This window comes from Chinchilla lanigera, unplaced genomic scaffold (genome assembly GCF_000276665.1).
Source record: "Chinchilla lanigera isolate Chin_1 unplaced genomic scaffold, ChiLan1.0 scaffold00008, whole genome shotgun sequence".
Lineage (NCBI taxonomy): Eukaryota > Metazoa > Chordata > Mammalia > Rodentia > Chinchillidae > Chinchilla > Chinchilla lanigera.
In genome coordinates this window covers 1,312,327-1,338,516 of record NW_004955409.1, presented here as the reverse complement: position 1 = coordinate 1,338,516, position 26,190 = coordinate 1,312,327, and the positions used below count along the sequence as shown (strand labels likewise).

The window sequence follows — 26,190 nt, the reverse complement described above, 5'->3', positions numbered from 1 at the left end:
TGTGCTGTATGTGTGCTGTGTGTGTGTTGTGCATGTGTGTGTGCTGTGTGTGCTGTGTGTGTGTTGTGTGTGTGCTGTGTGTGTGCTGTGTGTGTGTTGTGCATGTGCGCCCCAGCTGTGGATCCATTCCTTTATCTAAAGTACCCAGATGGGCAGGATCACCTTTTGAATAACTACTTGCTCCTGTGGGCCCCTGGGCCTCCTGTTCATCATCTCTGGGGTGGATGCAGCCTCAGCCCACAGCCTGTGATGGATTCCCCACAACTCCCAGGGGCGCTCCGGACCTTGAGGCAGTGCTGCAGGGTGCTCTGCCCTGCCCATGTCTTGCCCGCTTTCCCAGCTCCTGGCGTGAGTCTCTGGAGACGTATGCACTGTCTTCCTCCCCCAGGGCCGGCTCAGGCAGCCTCCTGTCTGAATTGGTTTCCATCCCAGACGCTGCCCAGTGGCAAAGAGTTCTCCAGCAGCTGGGGAGGTGGGCCCACCATCTGAAAACACTGCCCTCACACATCTTCGGATGGAGGCTGAAGGTGCGCTTTGTCCCGCACTGCGTCCGTCCAAGCCTGGGAGGTCGTGCACAGTGGTTAGGAGCAGGCTGTGGATGCAAGTTTAGAAGCTGCTTGGTTCCTGATTTATTTCTTACTGTGTGACAGCTTGGAGCCTTCATCTTCCTAAAACAGAGAAAGCTGAGGTTGCTGAGAATACATCAAATCGGTTAATATGTAAGTGCCTCGCATACGAGGTGGTCATCTTTGCTGCTATAATGAAATGGGCAGCCCTGGAAACCTGGCCACCTCCCTCCTCTGGACCCCTCCAGCTGGCCTCCGCATCACGGACACATGCTTTCCTGTCGGTCACTCACGCTACTCTCTCGTCTTTAATGCTTTTCCCATTCCTTCCCTTCTGTTTATATCATCAAACTTCAGAAGTTGCTAAGTTAACGAGTTGCACGTTTCTTCGGAGAGGTGGGCCTCTCTTTCTCTTCTCTGAGTAACTTCACACTTTGGAGGCTTGCTCCCACTCATTATTTGCATCAATTCTAATCTCCGGCACTGATGACGGAACAATCCTAGACCCCAGCTTGCATCTTCTGCAAACTCTGATGTCCAGTCCTGCTGACAGCGCGGGGCATTTTACTGACTTACCTCATCATTTTCCCACTCTAACTACTTGAAGGAGATTATCGGACAGATACATGGGTCGTTAATGGGGACTAGAAGCCAAGGTGGAAGGATGCAATCTGCTTATAAGTTCTGTGTATCTCTATTTGAAAATCCTGGCAATCTGAGTAAATATTCTTACACATTCACTGTCTCACTATAAAGTTATGGTTTCTTTCAAGCCTAACTGAAATCATTTCAAGTGCATGTTTGGAGCCCAAACCACCGCATGAGCCTTGGCAGAGCTCGAATGAGATCGCACAGCCAGGCGCTGGAATCTGACGCCCACGGTGTGCAGGGCAGACGCCGTCGCCACCTCAGCAGGGCCCACCTGCTCTGGACGCGGGTATCTGGATATCTGATGCTGACCATCGCCCCAGAGCTGCCCTCACAGGGTCCCAGCTGGAAAAGTCCTCTGGTGTGAGACAGGAGAGGCAGTGAGAGGGAGCGAGCTCCAAGGAGCTTCCCTCTCTTCCCTCAGACATGAGGCGGGAATCATGGGGCTGAGGCTTTGTGCTATGAATTCCTCCCTGGGGTAGAAGGTCAGCCCTCACCACAGCCCCTCACGCCCGCCTGAGGGGAATCACTCACGGTGTTCCTCTGCAGCTCTGCAACGTGCTACAATTCCCTCTCCTTAGAAATCAGAGGAGGGCAGGGGCACCCCCGGGAGGAAATTAGAATGCATCCCTGACCTTCTGTGATGTTTTAAAATTCCACCTTGTCTTGTGGTGATCAGAAAGCTGATTTTCTAAACTACAGAAGGCGGGTTCGTTTTCATGGCCCCTCGGCTGGGCTCTGGCCTCCAGAGAGTGCTTGCTCACTTCTTTTCCAGATATAATCTTGTGTCTGTCACGCACAACAGGGTGTTCTGCAATACTGTGGGTTCTGCATCTGGAAGGCAACCAACCATGGGTCGCAAGTACCAGGGAAACGCTGGTCTGTACTAAAGAGGAGCACACCCTTGTCGTTGGCATTATTCTTCAAATGGTACAGTGCAGCAGCGTCTGCTTGTTTACATCGTATGTGCATCACATGGGCACAGCCCGTAACCTGACACGGTGGGTGTGCACAGGGGACCTGAAACACCACCCATTCAATTGCAGAGATGCGAGCATCGTGGATGTGGGTATCTGTGGGATTCTGGGCACCAGCAGCCCTCGGATACCAGGTTCCCAGGGGAGACTGTATACACACGTCGTGGCAAAGCTAAATCTAAGTAGCCCTGCATAACCGCACATGGCTGTGAGTTTTGTCATAAGAAGACTTAGCACCCACTCTCTTGGCTTTTTTTCAAGGACCCAATATTCTGTGGTTTGCTGTAGTGGCCACCACGCTACCTCATAAACCTCTGATCTCATTCTAGCTGGGGTTCGCCTTCTCTGACCCACCCAACCTCCCGGCCTCTAGTAGCCACCGTCCTGCCCTCCAGCGCTCAGAGATCAAGTTCTGCACATTCCACGCCTGAGTCCTTCTGCGTGTGAGTTATTTCACTGGACATCTTCCAGTCCAGCGCCTTAGTGACAGATTCCAAAGCAGACGTCAGAAGCGCCAGCAGGGGGCAGGCTTTAGCCAGGAGAAAGGCTCACATCAGGGCGAGGGGAACACACACCCTGTGTGAACGCACACAATTATGCAGAGGACCTTATTTTAAAAGATTTAAATGAAACTTATTGTATTTCCTGTGCTATGAGACGACTGTCACGCTGCCTCCACAGCTCACAGTGCTGCACTCAGACTTCCACTGTTTAAGATAGGAAAACAAAGTTTGGGGCTTTGGGGAAAGAGCAGGGCACACGGCCACGCGCCGAACTCTCAGTTAAACGCCGCCTGCCCGGGTTTGAACCCTGGAGCCGTGAGATCGGAAGCAAAGGTTTTGACTCTGTGAGCTTCGGTTTCCTCATCAGTAAAGTGGGATAGGAAGGTGCCTGGCTCTCTCGTGAAGAATTCAGTTTAGCCACGGCCGCAAAGGAGAAGACTCCTTTCGACCAAGGAAGTGGACACCTACCCGCCAGGCCTGGAACCGAGGCCAAAGTCCACAGTCAGGACCTAAAGTGACTAAAAAACCATCAGGGAATTGAGTGCTGCACCTGGGGAAGGAACTAGAACAGGCTGGGTGATTTTTGATCCAGAAGGGTGACTTACAGCCAAGCCTGTGCGTCTGGACAAACAAACTGCGTCTCTCATAAGGCAGGAACATGTCGTTTGGAGTTTGGCCAATCCAGAGCAGCCACCTGTCCGGGAAGAGACAGTCTTATCATTGCTCACCCACAGCCAGGAGGCTGGCCAAGGGGGACCCAGGCGAGAGGGGTTATGACTTCTGGAAGAAAAATCAGACGGGACTACTGAATTTATGGACTGGAATAAGGGCCAGGAAATCTTCGGAGCAGCGCCCTCTGCCCTTCTTGATCCTGAAGTGTGTGACCGCTAAGTCAGACAACTGGATAAAAAGTTTTGGTTGCAAATTAATAACTTTGCTAGGATGCTCACGCACTCACTGGAAAGAGCCAGTGAGGTGGATCACGCTCCCTACATCCTGACTCCTTGGGGGCAGGCAGAATGTCAAATCAGATCACACTTAGTACAAGCATTACATTTCCACAGCTCTTCAGACAGAGCTGCCCCTGTAGGTGTCTATGGAAAGTAGGTAAAAGGTACTTTTTCAAATAATTACCCAGGAGCCCATCTTTTGCTACACTCCAGGGTCCTGCACTGAATCTCAATGAGCTAAAATAACTTCTGGTGATGAGCAGCAGTAATTTGGAAGTGTTTAAATCCACATTTAAATGAAACAGGCCTTGAGACTTACCTGCCTTGGAAATCGATTGCATGAGGCGTAGACTTCACTTTCATATTAAAGATGATATGGGAAACGCCATGCTGTTTTCTAACTCCAAGTCAAGTTTTAGACGTAGCAATGCATCTAGGGTCAGGTGAAGATTTGACGAGCAGAAGACGAGTTATAATCCCTTGGAGACTCTGACAGCATCCCGGTCACCAGAGAGTTCCCAGCACAGCTCAGAGCCGTCCTGTCAGGCAGTCACGCGCCCCTTACGTGCCGGGATGAGCCCGAGTCTGCAGGCTGTGGGCAAAAGCAGCACCTTGGAAAGGCTTTGCTGCTCAACGGGAGAGGCCTGTGTGCTGCTCACGCGCAGCTGTTATAACGTGGCTGTCGCCATCCGGCTTTGTCTTTGAGAAGCTTGTGAACTGCTGCACCAGGCCCCTCCGAAGCCATGTCTCAGCGGGGTTGGGAAAGAGTCCCAGATCTTGTTTTACTTTTCGAGATAGAATCGCTATGCAGCTCGGGCTGGTCTTAGTCTCCGCTGCCGTAGTGTGCACCCTTTGGGTCAGAAGACGGCTTTGCGGGACGACAGCATTAGTGACGTTGCACCTCCTCTACTATGCTAATGATCCCTGGGTAGCTTTCATTTATAAAGGCCCAGGAACATTTGGTGCATTACAAAGTAAGCTGACTCCTTATAGCATGATCTGTGGTCATAAGATGATGTCAACCATCTTATCACGTAAAATTTTAAACATGGAAAAAGTAGGCAGATTGTTATAAGGAACTCCCAGACGTCTGTCAGCTTTTAGGGGTTGTCCATCTGTGACCAATTGCTTATCTGCACCCCTCTTCTCTGTCCTCAGCCTGTACTGAGGCGAATCACAAATACATCATTTCCGTTACACATGTTTCAGTACGCATCTTTAAAATACGTCAACTCTTTAACACAACCTTCTGTAATTACTCTATAATTAGCAATGATTCTCTAATCATTGATTAATGGTTTGCATGCTTAAATGTCTAATTATCTCAGAAAGAAAGTCTTTCCCCCCTTTTGATCACAGTCCAGATGACGTCTGTGTATCTGTGCCTTCCAAGTGCATTTTATCTCTGGGTTTTCCCTCAGTCTCGGGCTGTTTCTCTGAAATTTGTTTGAAGGAACTTTAGGGGTTGCTTATTTTACAGAGGTCCCCAGTTCTGGGTTTCCCTGAACAGATCCTGGGGTTTGGTGAGCGAAGTCTTCCACCACTTAGACTTTCTACAGCTCAGTACTTGCACCTGCCCTGGTGAAACTCCAGTCCGGCTTTCTTGGGCGGGGCCGTCTCAGGGGCGGAGGAGGCGCAGGGCTTCCTGTGTGATGCTGAGCAAGCTCTGGCACTGTTCAGTGTGGGCTGTTTTTTTCTTTACCAGGCCGGCGTGTCCTCCTTCACCCCGGCTACCGGGGTTCTGCTCCACGCGAGACGACCGCCGGAGCGATCTGCCTTCAGCTTCTGCATGTTCAGCAGGTGTGCCCTGTGTTCCCCACGCTGCCTATCAAGTGTGCGACTCGTACTTCATTTGCTTACGTTTGTAATTCTGATGCGTCCTGCTGTAAGACTTGTCAAAAGGTCTGCTGACGTCCTCTTTTCCTCGCTGTTGTCTGCCCTGCTGGCGATCTTCATGGGCTGACTTTTCCAGGCATGAGGTATATGGGAAAATATCAACATTGTTCCAAAAATATTTAAAATTTCAGTAAACTTCCTTTGAGTTAAAGATTCTTCTTATTTTTCTTTCTTTGGGAACATTTCAGTTAGATGCATGCTAAGTTTTCTTTGCACATCTTCTTCCATTTTATCACTTGGCCATAAATTATTTTTTACTATTTTACATATTTTTATGTAAACATTTTACTCATACTGCTCCTAACTTGGTAATCGCTGTGTTTATAAACTCTACATGCGATCTTTCATCTCTTAAATGTTTTTGCTTTTATCTCTAATTCTTTTCTGAAATTAAGCATTATATATCTGCCTTTATTAATTCTGGTTGTGCTATTCTTTTATACTTTATTTTTATCAATTTTATTAAGTTTCTAATTTTTATTTGGAATACTGTTCTTTTTAGTGTATGTGTGCTGCTGATGTGAGCATGAAATAGTGGTTTTTTAAAATCTGTTTTGTGAGCTTGTTTTTGTTGTGTTTTCGTTTTCTGAAGAGGTGTTACCATGTTTCACAGATGCATTTTTCTGTCTTGTACAGCTTTGTAAGGGTCTGGATGTGTTCTCTTTCTGTGCCTTACTTTGTTATAACATTAGTTCTCCAGAGCACAAACACGCTACCAATTATCCCTGCCGGAAGTGTGGAGGAATATCATGTCAGCTGCTTTCATTTTTGACTATGGTTATGTGCCGTGCTCTCCTAGTTAACTATCTAATTTTAAGAGACTGTCCTTGAACTACTATTTCTGTCATTTTTATCAGCCCACGCCTGCAGTGTACGATGTCCAGATTCCTTGTGTGCAGCTGCTCCATGTACATAACACATCCTCGTCCTCTGTCCCTCTCTCCCCTCCCTTCCCCTCTCTCCCCTCCCTTCCCATCTCTTGGTCTCCCTCCCATTTAAGAAAGATCTCCCTAATTCCTATTATCTATTATTTATTTTACTGTATGTTTTTGAGACAGGGTCTCACTGCTATGTAGCCCAGACTGGCCTTGAGATCCTCCTGCCTCAGCCTTCTCCAGTGCTTATGATCCTCCTCCCTTAACCTCTTGGGATTAGAAGCATGTGCCAGGATGTCTGGATTTATTTTGCTCTTTATTTATATTTTGGTTTTCTTATATAAGTTATATGATATTTAAGCTTGTGTGTCTGATTTATTTCCTTACCATTATGGTTTCAAGATGTATCTATTTTTCTACAAATGATCTACTGTTAAAGACAGTTCATAGCAGGGCACAGTAATACATATCTGTAATCCCAGCACTCTGGAAGGCTGAGGCAGGAGGATCATAAGTTCAAGCCTAGCCTAGGCAACTTAGTGACTTAGACAGATCCTGCCTCAAAGTTTAAGTAAATAAATAAACAGGACTGGGGTGTGTATCATTGTGACAACTCTAGCACTAGAAAAAGGAGAAATCAAATTCACGTGCAGATTGAGGTGGGACAGGAAGAAAAATGTGGCATTTGGCTTCACACCCTTGAGACAGCCCTTTGTGTTCCTAAGACTCTTGCTGTGCCCGGGGGCACTGAGGGGACCAGCCTTCATGGTCTGTACAATACTACCAGAAGGACAGGGGTCAGCCAGACTGGCATCGCTGAACCTGCCTCCCCAGCTGGGCACTAACTCTGCTGCTCCTAGGGCTGCTGGCCATGCAATGGGGATTTGTCCCCTGACCTGAAAACCAGCAGGGAGAGCTGTGGGCCAGCTACCCATGGACATTTCCACTCTATTGGCAGTTTCCAATTCCGCCTGTTCCGCTACCTTCCAGCTGTGAATCAGTCTAGCCTGGTTCTACTGGGTGTTGACTAGGAATGCAGGTGATGGTTATAACCTTGTCCTTTCCTGCTGGAAAGTCTGTGACCTCTAGACTTTCTTGTTAATGCCCAAGTGCATCTGATCTCTCAGAAGCCACCTGTGGGCATGGTCGTATTACCTGGACAACCCGCTCTGCTGCTCCAGTGCAGTTTTACACACGTCACTTGGAGAAGCTGCTGAGAAAGGATGTTGGTGCCTGGGTTGAATGTACACTTCCTCCCTGCTCTGTGGAGAGCACCCCCATTCTCAGGGCTTTGGAGCCTGCAGTCGGATGGCTTTGCTCACCCAGGGGGTGATTTGCAGGGAGAGCTAGAGCCTGCCCGACGTGAGGTCACAGAAGCTCACCCTAGGCAGCTCCGCGGGCGCAGTGGGGATGGGCTCCCAGGTGAGTTTGAAAGTCAAGCTCACAGTTGTCCTTTGGAGTGCTGCCATCGGAAGGCTTCTGTCCACTTAAGTGTAAGAACAAGGCCCAGAAGAAGCACTGATGTTGAGTCTTAGGGTGAGCAGGGTCCCAGGGGAGACAGTGGGACTGAGCTGGCATGTGGAACATCAGCGGTGTGGGAGAGTCTCAGTGTCTCCCTGAAACTCACGCAGGAGCCTGAAAGCCGCAGCTATTAGCTCCTGAAGCTCTGGGAGCCAGGGTGTCGAGGGCAGCTCAGGAAGCTCTGTGTGCAGAGGAGGAGAGGGGCTTTGTCCAGGGCTCCTGAAGCTCCTCTACTTAGGTCTCTCCTAGAAAAAAAGCCCGTCTTCCTTCTGTGTGAGGTTGGGCTTAGGATGGGATCTAAGTTTCTTATCTTTCTGAGCTTTGTAGCATGAATTAAAAGCTGGTAACCAGCAAACTGGAAAGAACCCATTAATTTTGTTTTGTTTTGTTTTGCATGCAGAGTGTCTAAAACATTGCAAGGATTTACACCACGTTCCAGATTGCTGCCTATTTATTATTTATTTGGAACTCTAGTATCAAGCATGTAAAGCTGACAATTCCGCCTATTGGCACAGACACTTCATGAGCAAACACAAAACCACTGAGATTATGGCTTTTACTTCATCAAATCAAATCAGAGCTTGACTTTGGAAATCCACGTAGAATAAGTAAGGTAACACACATGTGCATGCGCACACAGTCTATGTGTACTGCACAGAGACACAACACACGGAGCCCAGGAAGTCACATGGCAGAACGTTGTAAGTGGAAGAAAGCCACAAATCAAAGATAGGCCATCTGATATTCTGAAAATTATTTGTATTAAGTCTAAAAATGTCCTCCTCAGAAAATGCCATCACTATGAACAGAAGGCAGATTAGTGATGGAAAACACTGACAGGGATCTTTGGGGAGAAGTCCAAGAGTAGGCTAATTATGAGCTAATATGGCAGAGTGTGCTGCTCAACGGGTCTACCCTGGTTTACTTTACAGAGACGCCACATTTGATTCACCAGCAAGAACACGAGTAGGAGTTATTTTTCCATAAGCTTACAATAATAAAACCTAGTGAAGTCAAGGAACTTGACCAACATCAGAAAAGATGAGCTCTCTGGAGCAAACTGGAGACAGGGGCTGAGATCAGGGTCTGGGCTATTTCGCCCAATCAGAGTTCCCTGAATCAACAAAGCCAAAGGATAAGTAAGTAGATTTTTTTTTTCAATTAAATGATCATTGACTATTCTTAATGGTTGTTGTTGAAAACACATAGTAATAAACATACATCCATTAGTAAGTAGATTTTTAAAAAAGACTTGCTCTTATTCAAATGCTGTATGTTTAAAAATCTAGAGCCTCTTTTAAAATATCTTAATCTGATGACTTGCTGGAATACATTCTGATACTAATTTTACAAAAGGAAGTCATAAATAAACAGCAGAGTGAAAGGGGGGCTGCTGTCATCCCACACAGCCTTTGTCCAATAATCATTACAATGTCTAATGATCATTACTCATGCAGAAGTAGCCTACCAGTGTCTTCCTGAATAATTTCTCTCTCTTTAACTATTAATTTTTTTTAAAAAAAACTTACAATTGCACCATACATCATAATGTCAACTTCACTATAGAACTGTTTTGAAATAGAAGTTTAAAGCCTGATTTTTAATCCAGTCTCCAAGATTCCCTGGTTCTATAGGATCAGGCAGTCTATTTTATCACTGTAGTGTGGAATATGGTTTTATCACTGTAGTGACAATATCACGATGGTGTTTTACACATTTTAGAGTATCAAGAAAGGAAATAATGTAAGGACACTTTGAGGCTGCTGAACTTTAGGTACCACTGTGACTGACTCACCACCATGAGAATATGGAGTAAAACCTTTGTCCACACACGTTGCAGGCAGCTGGTGAGAACTAAGGGTGCCGCCGCCAGACCAACAAAGAGAACAGAGCCCTTTCGGTCCTGCTCCCAGCATCATTAATCCTGCTTTCCTAAGCACAACACTGCTCAAGTCCAACTGCCTCTGATGAGCCTGGCCTTTGGACGAATGAACCTGGCCTAGCCAGGAACAGCAGGCAGATGAGAAAATGAGCAGTTAACACACTCGATGAGGAGCTGGCACCGCAATGGAGATTCACAGAACCAAGACTGCAGACACGGGAGGCCAAAACAAGAAAGAAGGAAGCCCAGCGTCCTCATCTGGTGACCAAACTTGTGAGGCCTAGGACTTGACCTCTTAATACACAGGTGCCTTGAAGCCCCAGAGTGAAATAGCATCCAATTTAATTCTTTTGGAAGTTTTAGAGGTCCATTTTCCTTAAGCAATGCACATTCATCATCTTCCAGCTCCTGCTGGTCATGTCCTGGGCTCAGCGGGGTGCTCCTGCCTTGGGGTGCCTTGAGCAGCCCCTGGGCACCTCCACAGAGTCTGCAGACAGTGAGGACCTCAGGTGTTCACCGGGGAAGCTTCTAAGTGGCACATGCGCATGGCCCTGGGGCCAAGGTCTCAGTTTCCATATTGCTGTGACAGGAGCCTTAGTTCCTCTCCCAATGGGCTTGCTTGCTCCAGGCTGCCTGTCCCCAGAACCTGGCTGCTGGCTTCCAGCAGAGTGAGCAAACCAAGCCCACATGGGCAAAGAGGAGGATGCAGCCCTTGCACGACCTCGGGCTGCAGTTATGCGCTCAGTTCTGGCCAAAGGCACAATCTTTAAGTGACCTACAATTCAATGGAAAGCTTTAATTTCAGGAAGAATCTTAATGCCAATGTCTAGATTGCAGTTGCACAACCTTTATTAAGCAGATCTCTCCAAGCTGCATCAGACTGTTTATTCCCAAATATTTGTTCCCTGCATGTTATTCACTTATAGAGCTAGAAACACCAGTGTGCTGCTTTAATCATAATATAGTTTGTCCACAATGATCTTGACAGTTAATCCATTTGGTGAATTCATGTCCATAGATACAGAAAGGCAATGACTGGACATAGATTTATGCTTGTTTTTATTTTTGTTTTGTTTTAAATAATGAGCCTTGTGATTAGTTTTAATTAATAGTAGTTAGTTAGCAGCTAAGGACTTCTGGAAAGCTGAAAATATGATTCAATGCACATTATACTTTTCCAAGATTTCCTCTGCTACTTAAATCCAGCTACACAGGAAGTAACAGAATTCTACCAGAACTGCCTTATCTTTTTGGTTTGGTCAAGTTTTACAACTCATAAAAAATGACCAATGACCCCCGTCCCATACACACACATACCTACAAAGAAGACAAATGCTGAGGCTCAGGTCTGTCTCAGGTTAGAGGAGGTGAATGGTGCCTGGAGGTTTGATTCTTCCTGACTTTACCGCTGAAGGATCTGGAGGAGACATGACCTTATTCTCACATCAATCTTTGAGGAGATTTGGGGCAAGTGTGTAAGTGGAAATTACTCTTTCCTATTGCGTGCCGTTTAATGTTACCAATCTGAGTGCTGGTTTGAAAGCTCCTTGCAGACACGGAATGCATGTGGTTCAGCGTGTAGGGTTCTCTCTTGCTGTCCTTCTCACAGCACTGTGACAGTGCAGCATCCTCACCAGGAACTCAGCTGGTGAAAACCCCCCAGCAAGAGCCAGGGAGGTTCTGCAGGGATCTCGTGTCCTCAGGTCAGTGCGGTCGGAAAGCTCTGCCACTGTCCAGAGGTGGCATATTTTATTAGCGTCCAGCATAACTCAGACCCATGATTCCTGTCACTTTCAGGATGTAAACAATTCCCACTTTGAAACATCTGAGCAGAGTCCTGCTGCTTAGCGCTGAGCCGTGGGTCCCCTGGGAGCACCCATGGAGCAGGGGCCTCTCTGGTCATCTCCCCTTCCTGTGTGTTTTCCTTTATGAAAGCATTGGAGATAGAGAAAGCTTTGTGTCTCTTTCCCTTAGACTACACACACACACAGGCCACTGGTGGTCAGGACACGCTTACTCCTACTCCCTCCTGTAGGTTAAACATTTACCCAAGGGCATATGTCCCGTCTGCTGAGGATATGTATGCATTGCCCGGAGCTGGGCACTGAGGCCTCTCGGCTGAGGATAGCTTAAACCTCTGGTGCAGTTTTGCACCTCCAAGAAGAGAAGACTGTGCCTGTGTGTTTACCTTATGCCCCTCCTTTACGTACTGAAGGGCGTTCTTCAAAACAACACCTTGTCTCCTCTGAATTCTCCTATGCAGAAAGCCAAGCACTGCCCTGTTATGTTCACGGAGATCCGGCTAGATTTCCAGAGCTCCATCCTTGAGCTCTCAGGCAGTGCCGAGGCGGGGGCAGGGAGCGCAGTGCCGGGGTGCTGTGGGCCCGGGGGCAGGGAGCGCAGTGCCGGGGTGCTGTGGGCCCGGGGGCAGGGAGCGCAGTGCCGGGGTGCTGTGGGCCCGGCGCAGGACCTTAGACTGCAGCAGCGGCCTCGGGAGGGCTCGGCCGCCAGAACCTGGCACGTGTATTTTGTCACATTCGGGGATAATTTCCTTTAAGTCATGGAGGAAGTTATTTATTGGCTGTCATGTAGGGTAGGTTTTACACACATAGTATGTTTTGATACAATTTCTGCCCCCAAAATGCTCTCGAGCGTAGCTGTTCATGTTGCTGGCAGCTGCGGAGGGTTACATGTCCGTGGGAAAGCAGTGAGTTCCAACGGCGACCTGAACACACTCACTCACGTGCGCTGAGCAATTCGGGGCAAGTCTGATTGCACCCTGCTTATCCTGTTTAATCTCAGCTACTAGCTGCCTGCTTCTCAGGCTTGGAAACACCCTCCTATTTTCTACAAAGCAAAGAAAATAAAAGAACCAAGCCAGGAGACCAGATGCAGCTTAAAGCCTGCAAATTATTCTAGGACTTGAGCTTCTTTCAGGCTCTGTTTTAAGACTCAGTACTCTTTATATTTGTCCAACAGGAGGCTCAGAGGGTTGAGAATGCTTCACTGATCGGAAGCGGGGGCCGCGACTCCCCCACCTCCTCCACTCAGTAAACTAAGGGAGCAAGCAGCCCGCTCAGACGGTAGCTGCAGCCTTAAAATGCAAACCTCAGAGAAGACCTCGCGCCCAAGAAAGAAAAGCCTGTGTGTCCCTGCTTACCGTTTCCTACTTTGATATGCGTGTGTGTTTTTAATTTGAAACACTGAGCAATCACCTTCAAAGGGCCCTCCACAACCAGGGAAAGCGGCGCTGCTGCGGGCGTGAGACCTGTGTGCTCTCCCCTCCCCACCCAGAGGGTCCTGGCCGCTGCCTCCGGGGACCCGGCGGGGCCTGCGCTGTGCAGGGGTGCTTTCCGAGATCCCACCACAGCCAACTCCATTTAAAGCAGTAATCACTCAACCGCGGCCGATTTAGTGATTGTCCCTGCTATTCTACAATGCCGCTAGCAGAATGGGCCTTCTGACGGTCTCCCAGGTCACCCTCCAGTGACAGGGAGGCAGCTGCCGCGCCCACGCCGGGGCTGTCAGTGCGGTGGTGACGGCCACACCTGGCAGGGCCACAGAGCGCCTGGGGTGCGGGCTGTGGCCACCCGCGCGCGGCAGAGGGAGCCCGGGCGTCTGTGCTGCATTCGCAGCCTGGCTGAAGTTCCAGCCGCTCCGGCCGCGCCTCACCTCGGCTGCGATGCGCCGGCTGCTGGCCGCCGGGAAAGAGCCCATTTTGCTTTCTTAGAGCAGGCGACGAGCGGTGAGCCGCCTGAGGAATTTGGCAAGGGGACGAGGCGCCAGAGGCAGCTGGGTGCCAGCAGCTAAGTTGTGAGGTCGCCCTGGTGGCCCCCGGGGGAGCAGGGGGACGAGACAGGAGCGGGCGGCTGCGGATCAGAGGGCGTCGGGCAGCAGCCTGTGTCCTGCCCCTGCTGCCTGTGGCTGAATAAAGGAAGGAAGCCGGAGACACAATTGCCGGCGAGCGGCGTTCCTGAAAGGAGAGCGCAGACACCCTGGAAGGAGGACGACCCCGCCTGTGCAAGGCTTTCGGCAAAGGAGAGTCCCTCAGGTAAGTCCGCCCCGACTGCCATGCCTCATCTGCCTGTGATTTGTGTCTGTCTGTCTCGATTCTTTTCCTCTGCACTTCGCTCCCCAGCCGCGGGGCTCTCCCAGTGTGCGTTTGTAAGAGCTGCTCTGAATTTCTGAGGTGTGGGGCTCCATTGAGATCCTGCTTTCCCAGGCATTGTTTCATTTTAAACGCAGGCTGAAAGATGCTTGCGTTAGTTTCCGGCAACTTTCAGGGGGATATCTGCAGAGGGCCACGCAGGGCTGGGTACAGGCTGGGTGTTCCCTGATCCCTTGAGCTTTGGAGGGAAAAATTAGAGGCAAACAGAGAAGAAAAGTTGAGGGCTTCCAGGGAAGGGTTAAAGCCAAGATGTCACGGCCGGCATCCTGTCGCCAAATGCTTTCAGGCTTAGCATCCAGTCTGGAGCCCGCCAGCCTCGCTCTGCCTGTCCAGCCTTTCTAGTCCAAGAATGGAGCCTGCAGGTTTACTTTCCAGAGATGACTGCTGCCCTGGGTCCTGGTGTGCAACTGCTGTGTGTGCCGACGGAGGCGGCCGGAGCCCCGACTTCTGCAATTACATCATCAGCACCCTCGTATTTTATAATAAAGAGGACGGCGGAGCAGCGACAATAGTAATCTCAGCTGCCTTTAGCACCCGGGCTGAGATGACAAAGCTTAAACTCAGTTTTCCTTCCCAGGCTTCCAGAGAGGAAAACCCGAGGGGTGGGTGACGCACAGAAACACGAGTTTTAAAAATACTCTGCGTTTCATTAAAAAGTGAAGGCTATGCATTTATATCATTTTGGAATTTATAAGAACTGTAATGCTTTTTTTAAAAAAAAATCTTGCCGTCCTTTGCTCTTCAATCTTTTTTCATAAAGTGGGTAAAACTGGCAAAAAATTGTAGGTACATGCATTTCAGTTAAATGAGTTTTACTAGAGCGGAGAAACAACAGAATAAGAAAGTTCATTCTGTTTCGTACATGCAAAATATTTTACAAATTTTTAGTGTTGCATTGCACAGAGATCTAACATTAAAGCTCTGGGGCCCTGATTTTTTGTTTCTGTTGGTTCTACTTTCTCACAGTGTCAAAGGCCAGATGTGACAGGGGTACATGGGATGTGGCCCTGATGTAGTGTAAAGCAAGCTGCTAACCTTGTGATTTGTGTCTGCCTAATCTTCTAAATTGAAAGCCTCATCTTGCCAAGTGGTAGGGAGCGGGAGCACTGACTTGGGTCTACAACAAAATGATGCAATCAGTTGCTTCAAAATTCCATATATTACTAATAGTATCAAAACATGGTGCATGGCCACCAGCAGTTCTTGAGACCCGACAAATGACAGAAGATGGAGGAAGTGTTAATTTCCATTCAGGAGTAGAAGGGGCAGATGTATTTTTCTGTGTTGACAACTCCTATGGGGGAGGTTATGATACCGGCAGAGGCAAAACACCACAGTGAGAACGCAACAATCCTTTCACAGAATCCTTTCAGTGCTTATTTTTGAAACTAATACAGTGATGTAAGATAATCTCAAAGAGTATTTGAAACTTTCATTTACAAATGAGAGTTGCCTTTTCAAACTTCGAAAGTTGTCTTTTCAAACTGCAATGGAATTTTGTTGTAAAAGTCATTTCAGTAGAATTGTGGGTAATAGATCCACAATTTTGAGGGTGGGTAGTAGATCCAGATACAGTGCGTTCAGTTATCTGTTGTTAGACTTCTGTCAGAGCACTTCGGAATCTTCTGTCCATGTCGGCACCATTTGCCTCGCTGCACCTGTGCCTAGGTGAGATTCGAGGTGAGCTTATTAGGCAATCCCAGAGAACTCACCTCATGTGCTGTCCTAGGGAGATAGGTGTGTGCCTCCCCAGACCCTATAACTCCTCTGATGGCTTCTGGTCCTTAAATATCTAGCAAAGAAGAATGTGGTGCTTAGGAGCCCACTGGGGGCGGACAAGAGTGCAGTGACTCTTCACAATGACAATGACACTGAGTAGGTGCGTGGGGGTGGTGGCAGGGTCCAGGGAGACACGCTTAGTTGTCTTTGCCCACTTGAGACAAACCTCTGTCTTTGAACACTGAGTCACTCTTGGGGTGATAAAGTCTTTTCCTGCACTTCCACTTCTGTTGGCTCCTCAGCAAAGGTGTGCGCAGGCTCTTGAGGCCCACGTCACCTGCCCTGACCGAGAGGTCAACATCACCAGCTTCTGCTGTACCGTCTCCATCCCGCCCCTTTCCTAGGCTAGGACTTCAGAAGTTGTGAAGATACTGGAATTGCCTTACTAGCTGAGAAAGCATTCTTGCTTTTCATCCACAAATTTTAGGAATTTTAAATGCATGCCAAATTCATTTCCCAAATACACTTTTACGGCTGGAAAACTACCTCTGGCTGTTCTACAGGTCATACCTGATATCAGCATACTTGGTAATGGGCATTTAGAATAGTATCACCAAAGCAGCAAGTGCAAATTAAAAGAATTAAATTTGCGTATCTCTGCTGCTGTTGTTTTTACAAAGCATTTCCGGATCTTACGTTGGCCATGCTTGAATTGCAAGGCTCCAGTTCCTTTCCAGTTTAAAAAGAAAAGAATTTACTGATGGTCCTCTGGGTCTGTGTCTTGACTTTTGGGCACACAGGAGACAGAGCTTCCGGCTGTGTGATCTCCACAGAGGTCATGGGTGCCACGCAGCGTCCACTGCTCTGCAGTCTGTCAAGACATAGTTAGGGAGACGGGAGCAAGGATTCCACCGCTGCGGCCAAACCCCGGAGGACAGGCAGCAGAACGACACAGAATCATTGTCCTTCTCATGGTGACAGTCGTGAGCCAAGAGGCATGCCTGCTCCTGTCTCCCATAGGTGCTACTTATGCTGTGTACTTCAGTCTGAGCGTTCAGCAGTAATTATAGTCTTCATATAAGAGACAGTTTTATATTGCTCCTCCTACACAAAGAATTAAAAAATATTTTGTAGAAATAAATGCTGGATAACAAGACAAACTCAGGATTATAAACTACAGGCAGGGTTTGCAAGGCATTTTTAAAAGGCAGCCGTGGAAGTCAGGTTTCCCTTTCAGATATTTTCTTGTCTTCACAAGACGGCTGCAGTGGCACCTGCTGCCACTCCTCCTCCCAGCAGTGGGTCGGGATGGCCTCCCGTCCTGTGCTGGGGTGAGCATGCTTCACTTTCCGGCAATCTGGTGCTTGCGAGTCTGGGTGCAATATGTCTTTTTGATAGAGAAAAAGTGTTTTGCAGGAAAATATTTTGCTTCATGTGTTTCATAACTGAAAATAACATACTGCAGAAGTAGCTTTTCCAAGCTTGTATAATGAGAAGGGGGGAAAGGGTGGGGCAGAAGGAGAGAGACAGACAGACAGACAGAGACAGAGAGAAGCATGAGAGACGGAAAAGCAAAGAAAGGGAGAAGGGGCAGTTGTGGGCTCACTGGGCAGGGCTGGCTCTTCTCACTGTTGACTTGCAGTGGTCCTGGCGGCCGTGCCAGCAGGACAGAGTCCCGGAGCAGCAGGAGGAAGGGTAGATGTGTTCTGAATCACATCATCGTTAAGTGGCTGCACTTGAAAATCTGCTGTTTATCTGTGAGGAGTCTTAGGTGCAAGTTGCAAGTGTGATAAACCTGGAGAACTGATGCTCACGTTCCGCAAGAGGCCAGTGCGTTTCCTGCCTCGTAGAAAATACCAAAATGTGTAAATCCTGGCCCAGTACCCACTGGCTGGGTAAACCTGGGCCACAATTTTCCTTTGAAAGCCTGGGTTTTCCTGCCCAGGTTGTGAGGACTGCTTCCAGGTCTCGACTTGGTGATCCTATAAAGCCTGCACTCCACAGAGCCCGTGGTGGACCCCATTTGAAATGTAGTTGTGGGGTTGCTTGGGTCTGGCTGTGTCTGAGAGCCCGGGCCTGTGTGCAGAGCACTTGCCTGCCTGGTGAGCTGAAGAATGTGGATTGTGCTCACAGAGCTGAGTGGAAATTTTCTCAACCTCTTTTCCTTCTGACAGCTCGGCAAAAGTATTGGCCTCGTGATATTCCACTTAGCCGTGTGCAAACCTCTGTATCCAAGGGGGCTGGGCTCCAGGGTCCCTCACAGATATGAAAACTGTATAAATTGGTGTAGAGTTTTCATATAACCTGTGGTCATCCTTCCACATGCATTCAGTCTCCTCCGGGTCTCCAGTAACTCACACTGTGATGGAAATGCTCTGCAAGTGGCAGCCACACAAGAGGGGTTGGTGGGTGATGATGCGAAGTCAGCACGTGTTCAGTTCAGTGTTTTCGGGCGGGTCTTTAAGACGCTTTTGACATACAGTGGGCTGACTCCACGGACGCAGCACCTAAAGGCTGTGTCTGTGTCAGAAAGTATTCGCTGCTGCTCTCACAGACGCCGGTAACAACCGGCTGGTGTTAGTGCACCTAGACGCCCACTTTTTACGGTCACTCGCGGCGCAGTGCCTGTAGAAAGAAACCCACACACCCGCTCAGCTAGCCTTGCAGCCGTCTCCTCTCCCCTCCCGGTGGCCCCCTCCCTGCGGGGCACACTTGCTAGAAGAGGCTACAGAGACAAGGTGCAGGGCTGCAGGGTGCCAGAGGCAAACTTCACCAGCAAAGCTCCAGAGCCTAAGGGCATTGAGTGCTTCCTTTCATCATAGGCTATTAATTGGCAGGAGGCAAACCATATAGGCAGTTTTACATATAAAATAAAAATGTAACTCATTACTTCTTAGAAAGTAGCCTATAGGAAAAGAAGATTTTGCCCCGTTACCTAGCAAGGTGTCACTGTTCCTGGAGCGTAGTGGAAAGATGCAGTTTAAAAAATAATAAGCATAAGAAATATCGTGCTTAAGAAATAAACACAATAAACCACAACGGCCACGCTGTAACCGCCGTCTCCCTCTTTAGCCTCATGAGATTCCTGCCTCCGTCTGCTCTCTGTCCTGGTGACCTGCACGCCCCTCAGTGGCCCTGTCACCTCGGAAGGGGTCCCGCCCACCAGTCTCCTGAGCAGCGCCTCTTCCCGGTCCCTTCTCCTCTCAGGCTCCACTCTCAAGGCCCCCCCTCCCGGCAGAAGCTCCACAGGATCCCCACGAAGCCACTACCAACCCTGGTTTCTCATTTGCACGCGGTCCTCAGCCGTGCCTGCCTTTCTTTTCCTGCTGCCGCCCCCCAGGTGGGGCCCTTAGGGTACCGCTGTATTCTTCCAAAGTTTCTCCCTGTGCCAGACCTCTCCTCTGGGCCTCAGTTGTGTGTGCTGCTGTCAGACTCACGTCCTAAAACACCTCACCATGCACGTGGCTTCCTGCTCAGGAGCCGCCACGGGAAGCCTCACTCCTCGGTGTGGTCAAAGGCGTCTTTAACACTGGGTTCCAGACTGCCTTTCCCGTTGCTATTTCCTCCGGCCTTTCACCCGGTCTCTGCTCCAGCTACACATGCCCTGTGCACGTTCCAGGTACTGACATGTCCCACAGTTCCACAGCACTAAGTGTTTGCCCGGTTTGTTTACGAATGCATCACGCGCTTTCTCAGGAAATTCCTTCTGTGGAATTTAACCTTCAGTTTAAACATTTATTGCAGAGTGTCACTTTAAAAAAAATAGTCCTAGCTATTAAGTACAGCATCTATGAACACTGTAGCCAGTTCTGTAAATTTTCTACCTCTTAATTCTCAACCAGAATTAAATAACGACACTATAAAGACCACTGCTTCACAGACGTTTCATGGGGATTTAATGAAATAATGAAATAATAATACAGTGTGAATGTTCAGTGAATGCTAACATTCATTCATTATGGTTAAGTTCATATTACTCATTATCTGTGTATAGAAGATGGTTGCTCAGTAAGTGTTAGATTTTATATTTAATTTGCTTTCTGTAATTTTATCGGTTATTAGAGGAAAAGACTTCTAAGGGAGAGAGTCTGGTATATAGAGTAGGACAAGAAGAAAAAAGAAAAACGCCCAAGTCAGAAGAAAATCTCAAATCTTTACTGGGCCCCAGGATAGTAAGGACCTCAGAAACCACATTTAGGACAAATTGCAGTAGCTTCAAACAGCCTAATTTTGATGAAATCAAGTGCCCCAAAATCCCAATAAAGCTTATGTGTGCTTTCTATAGTATTACAGCAGCAAATCGTAATGATTTGAGCTAGAACAGCACATGTGGGTTCATCATGAGTCTATCAGTATGAAATGCTCCTGGGAATAGGAAGAGAGATTAGAGTCTGACCAGCAGCCCTGATTTATTCTCCTGGTAAAGAGCTCCCGACTTTGGAGATGCCCAGTGGCTGTGGTGAGTGTCTGTTCAGCCAGTGGTCAGCAGCCGGACACAGCAAGAGTGTGGCCCCAGGGAGAGGGCAGTGGAGACTAAGGGCTGTCCAGCCAGAACCCTCCCGCAGTGGGAGTCCAGGCCTGTTCTGCGGGGTTTCCCTCGCTCTGCTTGATCAGGGTTCTGAGACGAACACATTTTTCCTCTGGCTTTTCCAGTAGCAGTGTTTCTGCCCTTGATTCCCTACCCCATAACCTTGCTCATTTCCTCTGATCTAGTCTTCCCAAGGGCCGCCGCTGATTATCTGGACTGCAGCCTCACTCTCCCTGCAGCACAGGCAAGTGCCCTGTAGCACTGTCCAGCACGGCGGCTCCTGGTCGATTGCATCTGGCTCCAAGTGGAGTCATCAGTAGCCACAGTTCTAGAAAGAAACCCAGGGCCTCCCGAGTGCCTTGGTCCAGTGTCTGGAAGACACCCTAGGAGGCACATTCACCTGTGATATTGCATGGTGGAGACAAATTTCTCAAATGGTGACAGGTGAGGAGTTGAGCGCAATGGGCCTTGCGTCCTCTGAGCTCGGAGGGGGAGAATATGAATAGGGAGGGACAGGCTCGGGCAGCCCTAGAATCCACTGCGAGAGAACCTGACGGCAGCTCCGTCAACTTTCCCTGTGACTGTCTCCACTTTGCAGTGCCTTCCTCTTAGGACACTGGCACCTGAAGCCTTGGAGAATTTCTCTTGGAGTTGCTCCAGTTGCCTGGAATTGAGGCCTACTTGCAGGCATTCTTTGCTGGTTATTGTTTTCTGCATAGAAAGCATCTTCTTACCAGAATGAGAAGACATTTCTTAGAATGCAGACATTTGAAAAGTCCACGAGACGTGATGCAAATTCCAAACTTGGTTAGAATTATAAAATCACTAGATGTGTCTGTGAAAGTTACAGGGTAGCAAGACAGTCCTTGTTGAATTGCAGTTTCTGGCTGTCTTGTTTGTCACTTGCTTCTTGGTTAATCTACATATACTATTGTCTCGCTTTTCATTGTGAACTAAATCTCTTAGTTCAGTTATCTAAAATTCCTCAAGGACAGATGATTTATTGCACTGCTTAACACCAGCTGAAAATGAACCAAAAATCAATGCAGAGAAAGTCGTTACTATATGTCAGTGAAAATTAGTGATAACGACAACCTGAAATCTGACAGAGGGACTTGGTGCACTCGCATTTCTCAGGAGTTCAAACACTAGGGAACTATTAACTAATTTGTGGCAGCAGCTTCAGCTAAAAATTAAAAGTAATAAATATTTATGGGCGAGGATGCTACAGTTAAATTAAAACTTGACCTCTTTTGTTTGTAGTGTTGTATAATAATATTATGTGTTCATTTGAGTGGCGTGGAAAATCCTCCAGAATTAGTGCCTTAGTGCTTTCTATTTTATAAAATGCTCCGTTGCTGTTAGCATAGCTGGTCTTTGGTTGAACACATTCTGATTTGACATTGGCAGGAAGATATTTTGGATGAGCAGGGATTCTTCACACAGTGCTGATGTTAAGGCCCGAATGGGTAATTTCAATTCTATCTCATTTGGTTAGGGAGGTAGTCAAAATGATCCCTCAGAAAGTAAGTGAACTCCTGTATGGATTGATTATCAGTGCTCAGGGAGGCAGTCTGTCCTCACATCACACACCTGGGTTTGAGCACACCCTTAACAATGCAGGGAAGAGATAGTTCTTATGCAAAATTCATCACTTTTGACAGAGACGCAGTTTAAAGCCAGTGTTCTACTGAAAAGAAACAGAGCTGAGGGACAGCTGATTTTTCACGTCCCGGCAGTAGCAGCTCTGTCCTAATCACACGCGGTGGAGGTCGCTGCTGACGTCCACTTGTGGGTCCCGAGCGCTCGGCGGTAGGCAGTGGAGGAAGGTGGGGTGGAAGGAGAAGGCCAGACTGGGAGACGTGACCACAAATACGCTGCAGGGTCCCAGCGCACGGAGATGACTGTGTTTACATGTCCAGACCCACTGTACTGCGGGCTGTCAGAGGGCCACGCCTGCACCTTTCCAGCTGGGACGTGCAACTCTGGCCCCTTGAGCTGCTGCTCCTGCCTTCATTGGACTATTTATGCAATGTTTGGAGTCTGATTAATCCCAGAGCCAAGGGCAGCATTAGCCGGAGACCGTAAGTTTCCTTGAGACCAGAGGCGTCTAGGAGACGTTCCTGTGCAGCTCTCTGAGGAGAGGCTTGTAGGCCTGGTTTTCCAGCACTGTTCCGGTCTGCTTTGCATCCTGCCTTCCCCTCTGCTGGTCACTAGATAATGAGCTCCTTGACTGCAGGTTCAAGCAGGTGCCCCCTCACAGGGAAGCTGGTAGGATGCTTCCATATATTGGGTACGGGTGGAAAATGCCCTCAGTGATTTAAACAGAACTAATAGGCTATGAGACAGCAGTTTACTATGTCTGATAATACTTGGATGAACTTTTCTTGATGGCTTAAGTAAGAGGGGGAATGGCCTATTTCAGTGGTGAGCCTACAGCCTAAGTGCCACACTGAATGATCTAAAAGGTTAGCCGTCACTTCTCCTTAGTCAGAGAGAATATTCTGGACAGGAAGGGCTTGTGGAGCAAAGGAAATAAAGTTGCTGTCAGTGGGGTTCACAGGAGGCCATTTTTGTTGCCATTGAAGAGGATTTGGGGCACTTTGATGGGACAAGCAGGAGCAATGTTGTGAATGTTAGATCTAAAATGTCCCCGAAGTCTCACGTGTTCACAGGTGGGTGTTTGGAAGGTGATTGGATCACGGGGATTAATCCATGGATGGGATCGTGGCTGACTATGCTGTCAGGAGGCAGGGCCTGAGTAGAAGTGGTCAGAGGGTCCAACCTGAATCCTCGCCCCCGGCTCCTTCTGCCTATGCTTTTCCTGGCTACAAGGGTGAGCAGCTGGCCTCCTCCACACACATCTACCGTGCGGCTTCTGCCTTGGAGCTGGCATGCCATGGACTGAACCCTCAAAGACTGAGCCAAATAAGCCTCTCCTCCTCCTTTAAGTTATAGGTGGTGGATATTTTTCTCTGGGAATGGGACCACGACTAGTGCAGATGTGAAGATTAATGAAAAGGAGACCCACTTTCCAAAGCTCTTCTATTGGTTGGGGACGGAAGCATGAACCATGTTTCAATAGCCATCTAATGAGGAGGAAATGAAAAGCAAAAAAAAGCAAAGAGAATGCATGTGAGGAGTGGGGCCGTTGGTTGGTCTGAATTTCATGGAGTAGGCATCAAAGAATGACTTGTAGATGGCAGAATAGTATTACTTATTGAATTTGCTTCCTTAAATAATTCTTTATTTGAGCTGAACTTACAAAAGGCAGCTTTCTTATTTTGCTCACCACGTGTTCCCCTATCCTAGCCAGCCCACAAGGCACTGCAGAGTCTAATAAATATTTGTTAGATGAATGAATAAGGAGTTGATTTCTCCATACCACTAGTGTGTTTAAAAGCTTTTGAGATCAAGGAATTAGATCCTCCAAAATAAAAGACCCAATCAAAAAACGAACAACTGAAACAACAGCCTTTTCTCAGAACAAGTACAACTTGCTATGAAAAAGCATTCAACATCACTGGCTATTAAAGTAATGCAAATTAAAACAACGCTGAAATTCCATCTTACTCCAAAAAGAATGACCATTGTCCATCGTCAGGAAATCAAATAATAACAAATCCTGATGAGGGTGCAAGGAAAAAGGAACCTGTCCACATTGTTGGTGGGAATGCGAACTAGTACAACCACTACGGAAATTAGTGTGTACCTTCCTCAGAAAATTAAACTATAAATCCCACCTGACCCAGCTAGTCTCCTTGGAGATATCTTTCCAAATGAGTTGGAGACATCATATCACAGTGATACATGTAGAGCTTTGTTTATAGCAGCACAGCTCATAATAACTAACTTTTGGAAGCAGCCTGAAAGCCCATCAACTAGTGAACAGATAAAGAAAATGTGGTATTTGTACACAACGGAGTAGTACACTACCAGCAAGAAGGACAAACTTGAGTCATTTGTAGGAAAATGGATGCAACTTGAGACCATAATGTTAAGAGAAATGTGTCAGACACACAAGCTTAAATATTACGTGGTTTCTCTTATCTGAGAAATCCAAAGTATAAAGAAAGAGCCAAATAAAAGATAGGTAATAGGAAACAGAGAGATAGATAGATGGTCCTCAAATTGGAAAGGGAGCAAGGGAGGGAGGGGTATGAAAAAGAATTAAAATGTGTCACGCACACGTACAAATCCCCAGCAGGAATGTAAGTAGTACGTGCTGCGAGTGTGCTGGTTGAAGAAGCTTCTGGGTTAAAGGCAGGTTTGTAGCGAGTTACACTCCCCTTGCGTCACTGACGCGATCCTCGTCACAGCACTGGTGGCCTTTGCTGCTTGACGCCGCACAGGCGCAGGGTACGGAGGATGAGTCTCCAGTGAGGGCTCACGGCCTCGTGGGGAGAGGGGACAGGGACACCATGTATGGGCTCTGAAACATTACGGGTGAGCTGAGCTGCGGGGCTGGCCTGCTGCGCAGTATTTGGAATCTGTTAAGCGCCTCCCCTCCACGTTGCTAGCAGATATCCCTGTCTGAACACTGTGGCCGGCTGCATTTGTCAGTGAAGACAAGGTTGTGCAGCCTCAATTACAGTCTCGGAGAACTGTCAGCTGTGTCTGCTTATTGAGCATTGCTTACTTACTATTAAAAATCTAGGTAATCTTGGTTTCTGCTGGAGACAATAGCCTGGTGAGAAATTCAAGATAAAAACAGAAAAAAACAATATTAGTCCAAACAGTTCCTAAAGATTCCACAGCAGGCAGTGGCTTGAAATGAAAGCTGTCATTCCCTGGGCTTTGCCTGTTTGCCGTTGTGTTTATAGATTTCCTCCTCAGAAAATGTTAGACGTTCATGTTTTGCTGGTTGTGCCAGGTAAAACCTGCTCCTTTTTTTTTTTTTTAAACTGTTGGACACGAACACAGCCAAAAACAACCCCGGGGGAGGCACCCTGGGTTTCCAAACATCTGCAACTTCATATCAAGGTTCAGTTCCCTAGAGAACTGGGTTTTGTTTTCTGGGACACTGTGTTGAACATGCTCCTGAGTCAGTAGTTGCACATCCATTTACCATGTTTTACAGTCTGGAAATGCTTCTCCTGATGCAGAACTGGACTGTTTTTGAAACCACGACATGGCCCTTCCTTAGGGGCACTCCCCCGGGGCAACCAGGGGCTATAGGGGCACCCACAGGCCTGTGGCTAGAGATCGGGGGATGGTTCCTTGCACTGTCACAGCAGGAGAATCAGAGGACCTGGGAGGAGGGCACTGGGGTTCTGTGTGTTCACGTCTGCGGCACCTCCACTCATCCCCGGGCAGGAGGTGAGGCTGGGGCTGCTCAGGGGCCCACGCTGAGGCCCAGCCAGCTCATGGAAAGGCATCAGGCTACCCAACAGGAGGGTCTGTCACCTCATCCCAGTTCTCCGTGAATCATTTTCCTATAAAAAAGACTCTCTCCTGTGTCGCATTCTCTTATCTGGAACTCTTTAAGTTATTCTAGACATGCAGCTCACTTCCCCTGGATCATCTAGAACCTGGGGGTCATGTATGAAGGGGAATTACACAGGGAATTGGGCAGCTTCCCTGAACCTGGCACAAATGAGGAGGATCGAAGGCAGAGCAGGAGCTAAGCCTCGGTCTTGCCCTGCCCGCAGAGGAATTTGGTGATGCAACTCAAGCTTCAATTGGTATATTCATATTTGTCATATGAGAGTCACACCTAAGTGTTATAGGGTAAGATTAAAACTATTTTGATTTTTCTTTCCGATTTCAGACTTTACTTTCATACTATATGCTTGTGTCTTTCCTACCTCATGCTTCTTTCCAGAAATTATAAAATTTCTTTATTCTTTACATTTCATAGTCTAGATGATCCAAGTTTGCCTATAGGAAATAAACTAGGTATGTTAGGTATAGCAATTTTTAAAATTTTTATTTATTCATTTATTGCTTATTGGTAA

The 26,190-nt window shown here is 47.9% G+C and overlaps 1 protein-coding gene across 2 annotated transcripts in view; it reads left to right on the top strand.

The window, feature by feature from the left end:
* The first annotated feature begins 13,380 nt into the window (after nt 1-13,380).
* The window catches only part of Unc13c (unc-13 homolog C (C. elegans)), a 435,225-nt gene continuing 422,415 nt past the window's right edge, over nt 13,381-26,190 (top strand). For both annotated transcript variants that reach the window (XM_013510339.1, XM_005376625.2), the window contains exon 1: nt 13,381-13,869. The gene's annotated coding sequence lies outside the window, so the exon portion shown is untranslated. The remainder of the gene's footprint in view (nt 13,870-26,190) is intronic.